General features: G+C 38.2%; 1 protein-coding gene and 1 non-coding gene across 7 annotated transcripts in view; one reads left to right on the forward strand and one right to left on the reverse strand.

Moving 5' to 3' along the window:
• The window catches only part of UBTD2 (ubiquitin domain containing 2), a 71758-nt gene that overhangs the window by 32799 nt on the left and 19630 nt on the right, over positions 1 to 19329 (forward strand). Inside the window, exon 2 of one of the 6 annotated variants that reach the window (XM_025434555.3) lies at positions 3220 to 3294. The exons of the other annotated variants lie outside the window; for them this stretch is intronic. The gene's annotated coding sequence lies outside the window, so the exon portion shown is untranslated. The remainder of the gene's footprint in view (positions 1 to 3219; positions 3295 to 19329) is intronic. 6 annotated transcript variants of the gene reach the window in all.
• LOC112652035 (U6 spliceosomal RNA) lies at positions 12507 to 12610 on the reverse strand. The gene has a single exon (XR_003131203.1). It is a non-coding gene; the product is annotated as a U6 spliceosomal RNA (small nuclear RNA).

The following is a 19329-nucleotide window of genomic DNA, read 5'->3' on the forward strand; positions in this document are numbered from 1 at the left end:
TTTTTGTTATTTATGGCTTCTCTTATTCTTAATTGAGCTAAAAGTTTGACAATTTTGTTGATCTTTTCAAAGGACTAACTTTTGGCTTTATTGACTGTTTATCTCAGCTCTAATCTTTATTATTACCTTCCTTCTGCTAGCTTTGGGTTTACTTTGCTCATTTTTTTAGTTCCTTAAGGTGTATAGTTAGGTTATTGAGTTCTTTCCCTCTGAGCATTGCTTTTCTATATCCCATAAGTTTTTGTATTTTGTGTTTCTGCTTTCATTTGTCTTTTCTCATTTCCTTGTGATTTTTTTATTTGATCCATCGGATATGAAGGTATTGTTTAATTTCCATATATTTGTGACTTTTCCAGTTTTCCTTCATTCCGTTATGGTCAGAGAATATAGATTGTATGATTTGAGTCTTACTTTCATTGAGACTTGTTTTGTTACCTAACTTATTAGTCTATCCTGGAGAATTCCCATGTGCACTTAAGAAGACTATGTGTTTTGCTCTTGTTGGGTGGAATGTTCTATATATCTGTTAGATTTAGTTGAATTATAGTATTATTCAAGTCATCTGTTTCTTTATTGATGTTTTGTCTAGATAGTCTATCCATCATTGAAAATGGAGATCATGATTTCTAACAATGGTAGAATTTTCTCTCCAGTTCTGTCAGTATTTCCTTCATATGTTCTGGGACTCTGTTAAGGGCATATATGTTTATAAGTGCTATATCTAACTAATTAATTGATCTATTATAAAATATCCTTCTATGTCTCTAATAAAAATGTGTTATATAGTCTATTTTCTCTAACCACTCCAGCTCTCTTTTGGTGACTACTTGCACAGTATATCTTTTTCCATTTTTTGCCTTCAACTTAAGTGTGTTTTTCAATCTAAAGTGTCTCTTATGGGGTGCCTGGGTGACTCAGTGGTTGAGCATTTGCCTTTGCCTTAGGTCATGATCCTGGGGTCCTCAGATGAATCCTGTATCAGGCTCCCTATAGGCAATCTGCTTGCTTCTCCCTCTGCCTGTGTCTCTGCCTCTGTCTCTCACGAATAAGTAAATAAAATCTTTTAAAAAATAAAACTAAAATATTCCTTATAGACAGCATATAGTTCAATGATGGTTTTTTTGTCCGTTCTGTAAATTTCAACATTATTTTTAAGATTCAAAAAAAACTTATTTTAAGTAATCTGTATACCCAATGTGGGGCAAACCTATACCCCCAAGATCAAGAGTTGCATACTCTATCGACTGAGCCAACCAGGTGCCCCTATAAATTTCAACATTTTCTTAAAATGCTTAATATTTATGTTTCATGTAATTACTAGTAAGATAGTATTTATACCTGCCATTTTGCTGGGTTTTTTGCTACATATCTTATTCCTTTTTTTCTTCTATCCCTCTATTCATGCTTTAGTTTGTTTTTTTTAAACATTTTTTTTAATTTATTTATTTATTCATGCTTTAGTTTGTATTAGATATTTTCTAGCGTATCATTTTAATTCCCTTGTAATTTCTTTTACCATATATTTGTGAGTCATTTTCCTAGTGGTTGCTCTGGAGATTATAATGAACGTCTTAATTTATAACAGTCTAGTTAAAATTGAAACCAGTCTAATGTCAATAACATATCAAAACTTTTATATAGTCTCTTCCACTTCCTCTTCATGTTGTTATTGACATATAAATAACATCTTTATACATTGTATGTACATAAAAACAGATTTATAATTATTGTTTTATACAATTTTTTAAATTTATTTTTTATTTTTTTTATTTATGATAGAGAGAGAGAGAGAGGCAGAGACACAGGCAGAGGGAGAAGCAGGCTCCATGCACCAGGAGCCCGACGTGGGACTTGATCCCGGGTCTCCAGGATCGCGCCCTGGACCAAAGGCAGGCGCCAAACCGCTGCGCCACCCAGGGATCCCTATACAATTTTTTAAAGATTTTATTTATTCATTCCTGACGGACAGAGAGAGAGAGGCAAAGGGAAAAGTAGGCTCTCCACAGGGAGCCCAATGTGGGACTGGAGCCCGATGTGGGATTCTGTGGGACTTGATCCGGATCCTGGAATCACACCCTAAGTCAAAGGCAGACACTCAACTGCCTCAATGGCCAGAGCCACCCAGGCATCCCTCCGATTGTCTTTTAAATCAAAAGACAGGATGGGCGCCTGGCTGGCTCAGTTGGTTAAGCATCTGACTCTTGATCTTAGCTCAGATCTTGACCTCAGGATTGTGAGTTCAAGCCACGTATTGCCCTCCATGGAGGGTGTGGGGCCTACGTTAAAAAAAAAAAAATCAAGTAGGAAACGATTTACATATTTGCTGGCTTTTTTTTTTTTTTTTTGGCTTTTTTTTTTTAAGATTTTATTTATTCATGAGAGACATGTCTGTGTAGAGAGAGAGAGAGAGAGAGAGGCAGAGAAGCAGGTTCCATGCAGAGAGCCCGATGCAGGACTTGATCCCGGGTCTCCAGGATCAGGCCCTGGGCTGAAGGCGGCGCTAAACTGCTGAGCCACCTGGGCTGCCCTATTTGCTGGCTTTTATATTGACCTGTGTACATTTATATATGTAAGTACATAAATGCAAATTACATATTTACACATATAAATTTGCCTTTGCTGATGTTTTTCATTTCTTCATGTATGTTCAGGTTACTGGTGAGTATGCTTTTATTTCAGCCTGAAGGACTTCTTATAGTATATTTTGCAGAGCTAGCCTGCTAGCAAAAAATCCTCTTAGCTTTTGTTTATCTGGGAATGTTTTACTTGTTCCTTAATTTTCAAAATACACTTTTTCCTGGATATAGAATTCTTAATCGACTTTTCATTATTTTGAATTTGCCATCTCACTGCCTTCTATCCTCCATGCCTTCTGATGAGAAATCAGTTGTTGAACTTCTGAGGATGTCTTATATGTGATGAGTCCCTTTATTGTTCTTTCAAGATCTCTATGTTTGGCTTTTGACAGTTTAAAGATGTCTGATGTGTCTAGGTAGGGATTTCAGAATTTGTTACTGTACTTGCTATGTAGTTCGACGTTTTGCATTATGTATAAGAAGTTTTGCACCACCTTTATTTCCAGTACTCCTTTCACCTTTTTCTCTCCCTTCTAGGACTCACATTATGTGTACATATTGGTAATCTTAATAGTCACCCCATTTGTCCAGGTCTCTTGACAAGGCTTTGTTCATTTTCCTTCGTTTTTTTAATGTTCCTCAGACTAGATCATCTCAACGGGCCTATCTTCATGTTCACTGACTGCTGCCTGCTCAGATCTGCTGCTGAGGCTCTCTGGTGAATTTTTTATTTGTTATTGCACTTTTCAACTCCATGATTGATTGATTGATTGATAACAGACAGAGAGAGAAGAGAGGCAGAGACACAGGCAGAGGGAGAAGCAGGCTCCATGCAGGGAGCCCGACGTGGGACTCGATTCCGAGTCTTTGGGATCACACCCCGGGCTGAAGGCGGCACTAACCGCTGGGCCACTGGGGCTGCCCAACTCCGTGATTTAAACATAGTTTCTATCTCTATCTCGTGAGTGGTGAAGGGAACAAAATGGGTAACGAGAAGGAAGTAGGAGATACAGGCTTCCAGTTATGGAATGAGTAAGTCATGGAATAAAAGGCACAGCATATGGTCAATGATATTATAATCAGGTTGTGTGGTGACAGATAGCAGCTACACTTGGGGTGAGCAGAGCATAACAAATAGAGATGTTGAATCACTATGTTGTACACCTGAAAATAATGTAACATTGTGTGTCACTTATGCTTATATTTAAAAAATAATACTTTCTATCTCTTTATTAAGACTTGGTTCTCAGGGTTGCCAAACTGACTCAGTAGAGCATATGACCCTTGATCTTGGGGTTGTGAGTTCAAGCCTCACATTGAGTATGAAGCCTAATTTTATAAAAACAACAACGAAGACTTAGTTCTCATTTGTTTAGTTCTTTATACATGGTTTCCTTTAGTTCTTTGAACATATTTAAGATAGCTAGCTGACTTAAACTCTAGTAAGTCCAATGTCTGGATTTTCTCAGTGACAGTTTCTATTATCTGCTTTTTTTTCTCCTTGTATGTGGGCCATACTTCCTTTGCATATCTCATAATTTTTTGGTTAAAAACTGAATATTTAAGATAATGACCCCTTCAAGTCAGATTCTTCTCCTTCAGTGTTTGTTTTTGTTGTTGCTTTTTGGTTTTGTTTTTTCACTGACTGTATTGAACTAATTCTATAACGTTTGTATTCTTTATTAGATGTGGCTTTTTTTTTTTTTTTTTTTTTAAGATTTCACTTATTTATTCATGAGAGACACAGAGGCAGTGGGAGAAGCAAGCTCCCTGTGGGGGAGCCTGATGTGGGACTCAATCCCAGGATCCCAGGATCAACAACCTGAGCCAAAGGCAGACACTCAACCCCTGAGCCACTCAGGTGCCCCCACGTGCGGCTTCTGAAGTCTCTGCTTAGTTAGCTTAGTGGTGAGCTAATAATTGGATATATTTCTTTAAAAATGCAAAACCAGTAACTCTCCTAATTCTTTAGTGCAAGACTATGTTCATATTTGGAGCTCACCTTTAAAACTGAGGTAGTTTATTGCTGTGCCTTAACTCTTACTTCCTGCTTATACAGTCGCAGTATCAGTTAGAAGTGAGACTTTAGTACATTCTTGGTCTTTCCTGGACGTATACACAGTCCTGTATATCCACAGTCCTATGCATGTGCAGCCTTTTAGTTTTCCAGAAGTATGTCACTTTTTCTGGACATCTCATTCCCAGGCTTTGATTAGCCTTTCTTGCTTACCCCAAATGTTTCACTACTTCTTACAGGTGCAGTGTTAAACAATTTCTGCTTATTGTTTTTGACAAATGCCCCCAGGAAAAGGCTGTTCATTATGGGAAAGCTGTAAGTTAGGTCAAATAAAGACAAGCTCCATGAGCAGTATTTCCCAGAGAACTTCTACATAGGCCAAAAAAATGACAGTTTATTTTGCGAATGAGGCTTTTAAAGAGCTTCCACCCTGTTCTGATCCCTCCCGTGGCTGTGGTGCTGGTGACTTCTTTTCTTCTTCTTCTTCTTCTTCTTCTTCTTTTTTTTTTTTTTTGTAAGATTTTGTTTCTTTATCCATGAGAGACACAGAGAGAGAGGCAGAGACATAGAGCGAGGGAGAAACAGGCTCCCTGTGGGGAGCCTGATGCGAGGCAAGGGACTCCATCCCAGGACCACACCCTGAGCCTAGGCCCAAACCACCTAGGCCTCCCTGTTATCAATTTCTAATTTAATTCCATTTTTTTTAATTTTTATTTATTTATGATAGTCACAGAGAGAGAGAGAGAGAGAGGCAGAGACACAGGCAGAGGGAGAAGCAGGCTCCATGCACTGGGAGCCCGATGTGGGATTCGATCCCGGGTCTCCAGGATCGCGCCCTAGGCCGAAGGCAGGCGCCAAACCGCTGCGCCACCTAGGGATCCCTTTAATTCCATTTTGATTATAGAGCTTATTTTGTGTCATTTCCATTCTCTTAAGTTTTATATTGTCTATCTTGGTGTGAATGGTATATATACCCTTGATATGAATATATATTCTTTTTTTTTTAAGATTTTATTTATTCACAAGAGATACACACACACACACACACACACACACACAGAGGCAGAGAACACAGGCAGAGGGAGGAGAAGCAGCCTCCATGCAGGGAGCCTGATGTAGGACTTGATCCCAGGACCCCAGGATCATGCCCTGAGCCAAAGGCAGACGCTCAACCATTGAGCCACCCAGGCATCCCTGAATATATATTCTTTCCTTGTAGTGTGGAATGTCCTATCAGTGTCATTTATGTCAGGTTGATTGATAATATTCTTGCTGTCTTCTGTATTCTTGCTGACTTTGTGTCTTATTCTTTCAGTTGCTGATTTTTTTTTTTAAGATTTTTTTTATTCATTCATGAGAGAGACAGAGAGAGAGAGGCAGAGACATAGGCAGAGGGAGAGATGCAAGCTTCATGTAGGGAGCCCGATGTGGAACTTGATCTCAGGACTCCGGGATTACGCCCTGGGGCGAAGGCAGGTGCTAAACCACTGAGCCACCCAGGGATCTCCCCTCTTTCAGTTGCTGATTAGAGAATGTTGAGGTAGCCAAGTATAATTGTGGAATGGTCTTTAGTTAATCAGTTTTTGCTTCATATACTTTGAAGTCCTATTGTTAGTTGCGTACACTTCTTCTTGGTGAATGGATTGTTTTTCATTTAGTGTTCTTTTTATTTTTATTTTTTTATTTTTAAAAGTTGTATTTATTTATTCATGAGAGACAGAGAGAGGCAGAGCCACAGGCAGCGGGGGAAGCAGACTCCATGCAGGGAGCCTGGTGTGGGACTCAATCCCAAGACTCCAGGATCACACGCTGGGCTGAAGGCAGAAGCTTAACCACTGAGCCACCCAGGCGTCCCTATTTAGTGTTCTTTTTAGTTACTGTTGCTTATTTATTAACTCCTTGTTCAAAATAATCTCTAGCCCATGCATGGCTAAGTAATTTAATAATGTTAGATGCTTTGTTGCTTTTGCTTTGACCTTTTGAGTTTTCTAGCTTTCCCTTCAATTGTTGTATTTTGTGTTGTAGATGGTCCAGGCTGTTTTCAGTGCTCAAGGATAGGCACTAGAATCTGAGCATGAGAATATATGAGAGGATTAGGCAAAAAACAAAAAAAAAAGAGAGAGGATTAGGCATGTGCCATACATTTATAAATAGAACTCTGAAACTGGGAGTTTGAGTAGCACAGATTTAGCTTCTGAATTATGTGCTTGGTATCATAAGCTTACGGTTCCCTGATTCTTTATTATAATCAAACATGGGTGACTTCAACAATTTTATAAACATAATGTTGAGCATCTAGAAGTGATGAGATAGCAAGGTCAGAACTGAAGTGCCTTATTATATTCAAATCTTTTAAAAAATATTTATTTAAAAAAATAAAAATAAAATGTATTTATTTGAAAGAGAGAGTGACTGCACAAGTGCAAGGAGGGGGAAGGACAGGAGGAAACAGACTCCCCCACTGAGTGTGGAGCCCTGTGCAGGGCTAGATCCCAGAACCCTGAGATCATGACCTGAGGCAAAGTCAGACTCTTAACCCACTGAGGAACCCAGGTGTCTCTATTGTATTCGAATCTTAACTGCTTCTCAGTGTTTGGGGTTTTTTCCCCCAAAAAAAATTATTGTAAAAATGTTCAGACGTAAAATAGTATAATAAACACTCATCATGTACTCCCCTTGTAGATTTAGTTAGCATTTTTCTATATTTACATGTTTGTCTTAAGTATTTATTTATTTATTTATTTATTTATTTATTTATTTACTTATTTATTTGACAGAGAAAACATGTGCACAAGCAGGAGAGGGGGCAGAAGGCAAGGGAGAGAATCTCAAGCAGACTCCACGCTGAGGGCCAAGCCCCACTCAGGGCTCAGTCTCACAACCCTAAGGCCATGACCTGACCCAAAACCAAGAGTCAGATGCTTAAGCCTCTGAGCCACCCAGGTGCCCCAACACACTTTCCCTTTTAACATCTGAACTATTTGAAAGTTGTAAACATCATGACACTTCTAAAAACTTCAGCATGCCTTTCCTTCATTAATAAGACTATTTTCCTACATCTCTATGATGCTATTATATACCTAAGAATATTAAAAGTAGTTTCTTAATGATATCTGTTATTTAGTCTTTTTCAGATTTATCCAGCTATTCCAAAATGTCTTCTGTAACTTTTTTCAAATCAGGTTCTGATCACAGTTCACATTTTGTCTCATTTGTTGTAGACTACTAGTTCTCAACTGGGAAGTCTTGCCTTCCAGTGGATAATTGGCCGTGTCTAAAGCCACTTTAATTTTCTCCTTTCTCCTTTCTCCTTTCTCCTTTATCCTATAGAAGTATAGTATATTTTCTATAAATAAGTTCAGATTTGAAGTTTAACTAGATTCAGTTAAACATTCTGGATAAGAATACTGTGTCTTTGTTTTTTATACTTCATATTGCAGTGCATCAAGAGCTTGAATCTGGCTATTTCATTCAATAATGAGTGTTAGATACCTACAATGTAATTTTTCCTTAGTAACTAGCAATATACGGGGTGATTCTCTGACAGCTTGTATGTCCTGTTACCCATGATGTTTTAGTATATCTATTGCTGATCCTTTCCCTAATCAATTATGGGGTTGTAAAGAATGATTGTTTTATTTTATTTATTTATTTTTAAAGATTTTATTTATTTATTCATGAGAGGTACACAGAGAGAGTGAGAGAGAGGCACAGACACAGGCAGAGGGAGAAGCAGGCTCCATGTAGGGAGCCTGACATGAGACTCGATCCCAGGTCTCCAGGATCACACCCTGGGCTGAAAGCGGTGCTAAATCGCTGAGCCACCCGGGCTGCCCAAGAATGATTGTTTTAAACATGTCATTCTTCATCACTGGCATTTTTCAGTAAGAAAGAGCCTTTCTTTTCCATATCCCCCTTTTAGAAGTATTAAGATTCGTGAATTTTTATTTATTCAATACATTAAAGTCAATTCTAGTCATTATTTTTTATGCTCCAAAATTGATGGAGCAGTTGTCTCCTTCATACTGTCGCCTTTGTGTCTTTGAGTTGATCTCATTTGTTAATGAGCACTTTCTTGTTCTCTCAGCCCAACCACATGTCCCAGGCTTGCTTTTAATTTTTCCAACCCTCGTCATAAAACTAGCCATTTCTCCAAATGCCCTAGGAGCTTTTAGTCAGATGTGGTATTTAGAACTAAAATCTGGAACTAGCTATGCTTATTACTACTGGGTTGTCATTATTTCCAAGCCCTTTTAGTCAACAGAACTGTAAAAAACTTTTTAAATTATGAGTTCATATTGATGTGTACAATTCAAAATTAACCTAAGTTTTTTGTTTTATTTGATATATTTTTCATTCTTATTAAAAATTTCAGTTCCTGGGGCACCTGGGTGGCTCAGTGGGTTAAGCATCTACCTTTGGCTTAGGTCATGATCTCAGAGTCTTGGGATGGAGCCAACATCAGGCTCCCTCCTCAACAGAGAGTCTGCTTCTCCTCCCTCTTCCTTCTCCTCCTCATGCTCTTTCTCAAATAAATACTTTTTTAAAAGTTCAGTTCCTATTGATATTAATAGCTTTTTATTTGTTTTATCCCATAGTAAATATCCAGTGTTATAGAATTATAGTAATTACTATTCTACATGAATTCTTAGTACTTTAACCTGCTAAGTGAAGTTAAAGATACTTTTGTAGTTTGTTTTTTTGTTCCTTAAAACTTACCCCACTAGGGCATCCCTGGTGGCTCAGCGGTTTAGTGCCACCTTCAGCCCAGGGCGTAATCCTGGCGAGCCGGGATTGAGTCCCACATCAGGCTCACTGCATGGAGCCTGCTTCTCCCTCTGCCTGTGTGTCTCTGCCTTTCTCTCTCTCTCTCTCTCTCTCTCTCTCTCTCTTTCTTTCTCTCTCTCTCCCTCTCTCCCTCCCCCTCAAAAAAAAAAGAAAAAACTTACCCCACTAAAGATGTATGATAAGAGTATCATGTTCAAAACTGACTTGAAATAATTATTTTCTATATATGGTTATGTTAACATTTGATACACAGATTCATTTAGTTCTGTGTTCAGTATTAGAGTTTACTTTTTTGGTTTGATTTTATTTTGAAAATGTAAAACATTTACAATTTTTCAAAAGTCACATCTGTAAAAAGCTATACTTGGAAGTCTTGCTCCCATCTCTGTCTCTTCTACCCCATAGCCCTTTTAGATAACCATTTTTATTAATTTCTGGTTTATTCTTCCAGTGTATGTGCTTTTTTTGTTTTTGATTTTTATAAAACCAGATATATAGAGAGGTAGCTGTTTCTCCTATTAAACAAAATGTATCACTATATATATATATTTAATTTTCTGCTATTCTATATTTACAGTTGCATTATATTTCATCATATTGTACCATATACATCCATTAGATTGCATCTAATACGAACAAGCTTGTAGGAAATAATCTTTCATATTTACGTGGAGTATATCTTTTTTTTTTTTTTTAAGATTTTACTTATTTATTTGAGAGAGAGCATACAAGAGGGGAGGAAGAGGCAGAGGTAGAGGGAAAACCAGACTCCCATTGAGCAGGGAGCCCAAGGTGGGACTCCATCACAGGACCGTGGGATCATGACCTGAGCCAAAGGTAGATGGGTAACCAGCTGAGCCACCCAGGTGCTCCTACATGGAGTATATCTTGAAAGCAGAATCCCAAAACTGGAATTGCTGGCTCAATGGATAAATAACTGATTATATTAGATGTTGCCAAATTCTCCCTCCATTGGGAATCCTTTGGATAATAATCCTATGGGATCTCAGACTCCTACCTCAAATGTAGGAAAATATCTTACTTTCCACACCTTACCAGTGTCAGATTCGTGAATTGTTGCCTAAGAGTAACAAGCAAGTTTTACTTACTTTTCTCTTATGAAGGAGATTGGAAATTATTTTATACATCATTTAACTTTTTTGTTCTTTGAACTGGATCTTCACACCTCTTGCCCATTTTTCATTTAACAGGTTTTGCTTTTTGTCTTCTCCACTTTTAGTTTTTTATACTATAGAGATCAGCCCTTTGTGATAGAAGTTATGGATACTTTCTCCAGGCTAGTCATTTGTATTTTGACTCCTCCTGCCCCCATATGAAGATTAAGTCTTTTCTCATTGCTTCTGGAAAAGCATTTGTTATCCTTGGTTATGGAGAAATTTATCTATATTTTCTAGTACATACATTATTTCAGTTTTTACATTTAGACCTTTGATTCATGTAAAATTTATTTTGGTATACAGTTTAAAATGTTGACCCAATTTTATCTTTTTTCCAAATGGCTATCCAGTCCTAACACTGTTACTTAAAATGCCTTTTTTTCCAACAGTTTAAGATAAAATCTCTGTCATATATTAAATATCCATGTATATATGGATTTTTTTCTGAACTGCATTATATTCTAAATATTCATATGCCTTACACACTTTGAATTGTAGCGGTTTTATGTTTTAATATTTGTTGTATTTAATATTTGTAATGCCAGCCCCTTTGTTGTGCTGCTTTTTCAAGATTCTCCTAGCTCTTCTCACCCATTTGTTTTTATAATCAACTCATCTAGCTTCAAAGTTTTTTAAAAATTATTTTCAGGAAGCCCGGGTGGCCCAGCAGTTTAGCGCTGCCTTCAGCCCGGGGCATGATCCTGGAGACCCGGGATCGAGACCCATGTCAGGCTCTCTGCATGGAGCCTGCTTCTCCCTCTGCCTGTGTCTCTGCCTCTCTCTCTCTCTGTGTCTCTCCTGAGTGAATAAATAAATAAAATTTTTAAAAAATTATTTTCATTGGAAACGTGTTAAATGTAGATATTCACTTGGAAAGAATTAACATCTTTATAATGTTAATGTCCAAGTACAAGAGATATCTTAATCTTGTTAAAGTCTTGTCTACTTGTGGGACTTTCAGGAGTTTAAAAAATATATCCTAATAATAGGTGTTGCATTCCAAGTATTGTATATTTTCTGTTACTGTTATACATGGGATCTTTTCTATTATATCTTCTAGCTGGATATTTTATGTATATAAGGCTTACATTTTATATCTTCTTTTTTTTTAAGATTTTATTTATTTATTCATGAGAGATACAGAGAGAGGCAGAGGGAGAAGCAGGCTCCATGCAGGGAGCCGACGTGGGACTTGATCCTGGGTCTCCAGGATCAGGCCCTGGACTGAAGGCGCCGAACTGCTGAGCCACCCGGGCTGCCCTTATATTTTATATCTTATTACCATATTGATTTTTATGCAATTTGAGGACTGATTTTCTTGTATTTTCAGTCACACAATCATATCTGCAATTAGAGATGGTTTTACTTCTTCCTTTCTGGTTCTTACACTTCTGATTGTTTTGTTCTGTCTGATTATGCTGGCTAACACTTTCAAAACAAGGTTAAATAGTTGGGAGGATGGGCATCCTTGACTTGTGTGTACTTCTATCCCTTGAACTACCCATAAATTAATAGAAGTAAAGGTCCTTGCATTGCAAAGAATGTAATTCAAGATAAAACCATTCCCCCAACTCAGTAGAATGAACCATCTGAAAATTTCATATATTTCTTAGAAGGTACAGTGGGCTCCTGTTACGTGACAATATTCTTAGTTCCAATTTTATGTAATTTCAGCCTTCCAAGCAAAGTTGGGGCTTACTTTCTGTGCATTTGTGGGGTTTAACTGTATGTTTCTGTAACTTTTTTTTTTTAATTTTTTTTTAAATTTTTATTTATTTATGATAGTCACAGAGAGAGAGAGGCGCAGAGACACAGGCAGAGGGAGAAGCAGGCTCCATGCACCGGGAGCCTGACGTGGGATTCGATCCCGGGTCTCCAGGATCGCGCCCTGGGCCAAAGGCAGGCGCCAAACCGCTGCGCCACCCAGGGATCCCACTTTTTTTTTTTTTTAATATGGAATGCTTCGTGAATTTGCATGTCATCCCTTTGTGAGGGCCATGCTAATCTCTGTATCGATCCAACTTTAGTAAGTATGCTGCCAAAGTGAGCACATTTGTGTAACTTTTTTTTTTTTTTTAAGATTTTATTTATTCATAGAGACACAGCTAGAGAGAGAGAGGCAGAGACACAGGCGGAGGGAGAAGCAGGCACTGTGCAGGGAGCCCGATGTGGGACTTGATCCCGGGTCTCCAGGATCACGCCCTGGGCTGCAGGCGGCGCTAAACCGCTGTGCCACCGGGGCTGCCCCATTTGTGTAACATTTTAAAAGAGACTCGCCCATTAAGAAAAGTCCTTGGCATGGCCAACAAGCACATGAGAAAATGCTCTGCATCACTTGCCATCAGGGAAATACAAATCAAAACCACAATGAGATACCACCTCACACCAGTGAGAATGGGGAAAATTAACAAGGCAGGAAACCACAAATGTTGGAGAGGATGCGGAGAAAAGGGAACCCTCTTACACTGTTGGTGGGAATGTGAACTAGTGTAGCCACTCTGGAAAACTGTGTGGAGGTTCCTCAAAGAGTTAAAAATAGATCTGCCATACTGCAATTGCACTGCTGGGGATTTACCCCAAAGATACAGATGCAGTGAAACGCCGGGACACCTGCACCCCGATGTTTCTAGCAGCAATGTCCACAATAGCCAAACTGTGGAAGGAGCCTCGTTGTCCATCGAAAGATGAATGGATAAAAAAGATGTGGTTTATGTATACAATGGAATATTCCTCAGCCATTAGAAACGACAAATACCCGCCATTTGCTTCAACGTGGATGGAACTGGAGGGTATTAATGCTGAGTGAAATAAGTCAATCGGAGAAGGACAAACATTATATGGTCTCATTCATTTGGGGAATATAAATAATAGTGAAAGGGAATAAAGGGGAAAAGAGAAAAAATAAGTGAGAAATATCAGAAAGGGAGACAGAACACGAGAGACTCCTACCTCTGGGAAACGAACTAGGGGTAGTGGAAGGGGAGGAGGGCGGGGGGTGGGGGTGACTGGGTGTCGGGAACTGAGGTGGGCACTTGACGGGATGAGCACTGGGTGTTATTCTGTATGTTGGCAAATTGAACACCAATAAAAAATAAATTTATAAAAAAAAGTCATTGGACATACTATGTTGTAGGTTGGCTTTCCTCTTGCCTATTGGTATGCTCAGGCCATTGGTAAGTGGATTTATACTTTAAAAAACAGGGCCAGGGGATCCCTGGGTGGCACTGCGGTTTGGCGCCTGCCTTTGGCCCAGGGTGCAATCCTGGAGACCCGGGATCGAATCCCACGTCAGGCTCCCGGTGCATGGAGCCTGCTTCTTCCACTGCCTGTGTCTCTGCCTCTCTCTCTCGCTCTCTCTCTGTGTGTGTGACTATCATAAATAAATAAAAATTTTAAAAAAAGGTAAATAACAAATAAAATAAATAAAAAACAGGGCCAGGGCAGCCCCGGTAGCGCAGCGGTTTGGCACCGCCTGCAGACTGGGGTGTGATCCTGGAGACTCAGGATCGAGTCCCACATTGGGCTCCCTGCACGGAGCCTGCTTCTCCCTCTGCCCGTGTCTCTGCCTCTCTCTGTGTCTATGAATAAATAAATAAAATCTTTAAAAAAAAAAACAAAAAACAGGGCCAGGAGACCATGTTTGTTTATCTGCCTCCCCCCTCAATAAAACTAGTTCAGACAACATTAGAAATTATATATATGCCTTTAAAATTATGTTCTTACTTTTTATAAGATAGCATTAAAATGGTGTATTTACTTAGATATGCATACATATGATGTTTGGTGCCTAATCTGTTACAGGTGCTGAGGACTTACAAGTTGAAACTGACAAACTAGAAAACTGCATTACCTCTTCCCTTATTCAGGATTTCTCTTTAGTAAGCATGATCTCTCCAAAGAAATTAATTAGGTGGTAGATGAGATAGGTTGGGGATCTGGTACTGCTCAATTAGCTTTTCCTTTGTCCAATCGGAGACATTCCATTGGTCCTAACAAAGCCTATGAAAGATCAGTGCTGCTAGAAAAACAACACATGCTTTATTTTGAATGACGCTTATAATTGATTTGGTATGTAAAGAAAACCACATTTCTCAGCCTTGGTTAGACATGGAGTGCTATGATGCAAAGAGAACTCTGGACTTTGAATCTAGTCATCTGGGTTCTAGTTTTGGCTCTTTTTGATCTTGAGCAAGTCATTTATCCTTGTTCGGTCTTCCTTACCTTCCTGTCAAATAATAAAGTTGGCTGCTACTATCTAATATCTCTTCCACATCTAAATTCTCAGATATTAGAGAAGTTATGGGAAATGGTTTCGACTGTTGGTATGTTGGTACTGTTAGTTTAAGCATTTATCTCCCTATGTTTATTTTGATAGTTGCTTTAGGTAAAGGGAATATATGTAGTATGTGTGTGTTTGTTAGTGCATTCTAAATTTACATGAGAATAAAATATGAGTATCATTTTAGGCCAGCACCATCTGTTACGGAAGAGTTCTGTGGGATCTATTCTTAATTCTTGGGAGTGACAAAAATTTCCCTTTCGTTTTCATGATCTTCAGACTCTAATCAATCTAATTATAGGGACATTATACCAATCCTATTCCTTGTTACTTTCATGTTTTCAGAATTCTTTGAAACAACATTTTGTCCTTTGATGGTGAGCTCTTTAAATATTCAGTCTTTTCCCTTAGGATGTTGTGTTAGCGAAATGGAATGCTCTGTTTTTTAATCTGTTAAAGCTATTAGTACATGAGTCATATCATGATATTTATATTCTATGGCTTCTCCTTTATTCATTTGAAGAGTCCCAATATTATTACTATTTTATACATTCATTCATTCATTTATGTATGCATTCATCCATTCATGAGACAGAGAGAGAGAGAGAGAGAGAGAGAGAGAGAGAGAGAATGAGGCAGAGACAAAGACAAAGGCAGAGGGAGAAGCAGGCTCCATGCAGGGAGCTCCATGTGGGACTTGATCCTGGGACTCCGGGATCACGCCCTGGGCCAAAGAGGAGGCGCTAAACCGCTGTGCCACCTGGGTGCCCTGAAGAGTCTCTATTAAAGCAAGGAACCAAAAGAAGGAAAATAACTATAAACATACTTTATTTTAGAGATCATTGTTTCTTGTTTTGTTTTTAAAGATTTTACTTATTTATTCATGAGAGACACAGAGAGAGAGGCAGAGATGTAGGCAGAGGTAGAAGCAGGCTACATGCAGGGAGCATGATGTGGGACTCCATCCCAGGACAGTGGGATCACACCCTGAGCCAAAGGCAGACATTCAACCACTGAGCCACCCAATTGCTCTGAGATCATTGTTTTTTATCAATAGAATGCCAAAGTGAATTTTTTTGCCAAACGCATTCAATTGTCGAGTAAAAATAAATATTTAAGATAATAGATCCCGAGAAGCAAACTGCATGTTAGATCGATCTATTTATCAGAGTGGGAAGAAGTGCTGACCAGTTATAAGGAAAAATAATATGAGTCGATGAATGTGATTAAGAGGCTTCTGAGAAGGTGAGTTTTTGGCAAAGTTTTAGAAAATAACTGCCTTGGGGAGCCTGGGTGGCTCAGTGGTTGAGCATCTGCCGTCGGCTCGGGGCGTGATCCTGGAGTCCCAGGATCTCCTGCATGTAGCCTGCTTCTCCTCCCTCTGCCTGTGTGTCTTGCCTCTTGCTGTGTCTCTCATGAATAAATGAATAAAATCTTTTAATAAAAAAGAAAGTAACTGGATTGATGGGGGAAAGAAGGGTATTTTCTGAATAAAATAATTAGGTTTCTTTATTAATCTTTTATTATATGTTAAACCATGGAATTAAAAAACAATGTGGTGGGCTTCCTGCAATGGGGCCGCCTTCTCCTTCTGCCTGTGTCTCTGCCTCTCTCTATCTCTATCTCTCTATCTCTGTCTCTCATGAATAAATAAATAAAATATTTTTAAAGAGATAAATAAAAAATAAAAAACAATGTGCTTGGTTGCCTGCAGTTTAAAGATTTAAAACAGAAATTTGGGGAATAAGAACTGTTTCCTGTTTAAATCTATTGTTAGAGCATAATACTGTACTTAGTCCCAGATATATGAATGATACTGAGCATCTGTCTTGGTGTCAGGAGTCAGGTGATGTATGAGAGATAAACCTGAAAGTATCACAGCATGAGATATAATCTAATTGAATATACATAGTTTACTTCGTTTTCTTCATAATTGAGAATGACTGACTTGGTGCAAAAAAAACATAGCTTCTGGGATCCCTGGGTGGCGCAGCGGTTTGGCGCCTGCCTTTGGCCCAGGGCGCGATCCTGGAGACCCGGGATCGAATCCCACGTCGGGCTCCCGGTGCATGGAGCCTGCTTCTCCCTCTGCCTGTGTCTCTGCCTCTCTCTCTCTCACTTTGTGCCTATCATAAATAAATTAAAAAAAAAAAAAAAAAAAAACATAGCTTCTTCGCTGCTAGGTTGATTTCTGCGTCTAGGTATTTTCAGAAATTCAAGTTTGTGATGTCAGCTAAAATCGAAGCACAACATTTGGTGACCAATTTCTAGAAAATATACTCATAAATGCACAGGATGTGCATGACAATCATAGAACAGTTCTTTTTAAAACTGAGGAAGGCACTTTATGTTAAATTCTTAGAATGTCAAGTTCTATTCAGAAGTTATGAGAAAAGACTTAGCCTGTATATTTTTGAAAAACATGTCAAGGCTTTTGATTTCATATATATAGTATTCCCAAATTTATTTTTACTTAGCAAACACATATTTGCAGTTTTATTATATACCAATCCTTTTTTGGTGCTTTACAAATATTAAATCCCTATAAAACCCTAAATGTTTTCACAAGAACATAGTTTAAATGCTTTTGCTAAATATCCATTTTTCCCCAGTTCATTTAATAAAGATATGTTAGGCAATAAATTGCATTTAGTTTAAAATGAAGCTTTTTATTTTATTTGTATATTTATTTAAGTAGGCTCCATGCTCAGTGTGGAGCCCAATGCAGGGCTTGAACTCAGAACCCTGAGATCAAGACCTGAGCTGAGATCAAGAGACAGACACTTAACCAACTGAGCCACCCAGACACCCCTTAATGAAGCTTTTAGGGATGCTGGGTGGCTCAGCGGATAGGTGTCTGCCTTCAGCCCAGAGTGTGATCCTGGAGTCCCAGGATTGAGTCCCACATCGGGCTCCCTGGATTGAGCCTGCTTCTATCTCTGCCTGTGTCTCTGTATCTTTCATGAATAAATAAAATCTTTAAAAAAAAAAAAAAAGAAACTTAAACTTCATATTTTGTAATGAAAATTCTGCCCTGCTCAGCGGTTTCACTAAAATAGTTATGTTGTAAAGACTTAAGTATTTTAATAATAGACATTCTTTATTACATGTTTGTGATACAGAGAAAAGTAGAGACCAAGACAGAGAAAAGGAAGCTTATTTGATGTTACAAGTATTTATTTTGTCTTTCTTACTCTTACATAAAGTAATTACTTTGGAACTTTACAGCATATAGATTTGAAACGGATTTGGAGTGATTAAGTATAATGTGTCATTTGTCCTTTTTTGGGGACTTTGTTCTTACACCTTCATTAGGTAAGGAGAGGTAAAATAAAGCTACCTCATATTCATTAAGGAAGAGAGCTTGCTTTTTCCAAAGTATTTTCTACCTTAACTTTTTTTTTTTTTATTTTATTCATTTATATGAGAGAGACAAAGCAGGGGGAGGGGCAAAAGGAGAGGGAGAAGCAGACTCCCCCACTGAATGCATAGCCTGACATAGGGCTTGATCCCAGAACCCCAGATCATCACCTGAGTCAAAGTCAGACACTTAACCTAGTGAGCTACCCAGGCACCCCTATTTTTTACCTTTAAAATTAGATTGTTTTTCTGGTGGATCCCTCTGAGAAACCTCTTTCGGTTTCTTAGGTTTAAGTACTGAGATTGTTGAGGTTTTGTTGTTTTTGCTTTTTGACAGAATTTTTTTTTTTTTTTTTTTTTTTTTACAATGACAGAATTATAACAGATTTTTTCCTCTGGTATATTTAATATATGGGAAGCTAAACAGTTCTCTGGAACTATTCAGAAAGACCCGAAACTTTATTCAAATTGGGGTCTTATTTGAATATTGAATAGATAACTTTGAGTAATGTATAATCATTTGAATATTGAATACTTATTCAAATAGGTATTTACCGATTGTATCCTGTCTTCTACTCTCTATTCAGTAAACTGAGTGTTGTCCCTAAACTATTACTGACTTATCTAAAGGTTAATATAGCAGAAAATAAATTTGCCTTTCATTTTATCTTGTTGGTAGAATCAGTAGGGGATTGTGATTACCTGATGTATTCTGAACACCTTTTAGAGAATAATGCTCTGTATACATTTATTTGTTATTTGGAAAATGCAGGGGAAAATCGTTAGTATAGATTGTGTTTCTAATGTTTGAATTAAACCTGATACACACATCTATACTGTTACCCTTAATGAATGTTCGGTAAATACTTCTTAAAGGGGATATTTGGGTTGTCTTTCCAGCCCTGCTACTACATAGACTGTTTTCCTACTTTACTTTCCATACCTTTTTAGAACTCAACTGGTTGGCATTTTATTAGGATGGATAAGCTACAGGGCCAAAAATTACAGGGAGTCAAACACTGAATGTTTTAAGAGAAAAATAGCTGACAGTGGCATGGCCTGCTGTCTTTTTCCTTGAGATAAAATAGCCAGATTATGTGGAAAAAGCATGGTTTAATCCAAGCATCAAAC

Source organism: Canis lupus, chromosome 4, assembly GCF_003254725.2.
Source record: "Canis lupus dingo isolate Sandy chromosome 4, ASM325472v2, whole genome shotgun sequence".
Classification (NCBI taxonomy): domain Eukaryota; kingdom Metazoa; phylum Chordata; class Mammalia; order Carnivora; family Canidae; genus Canis; species Canis lupus.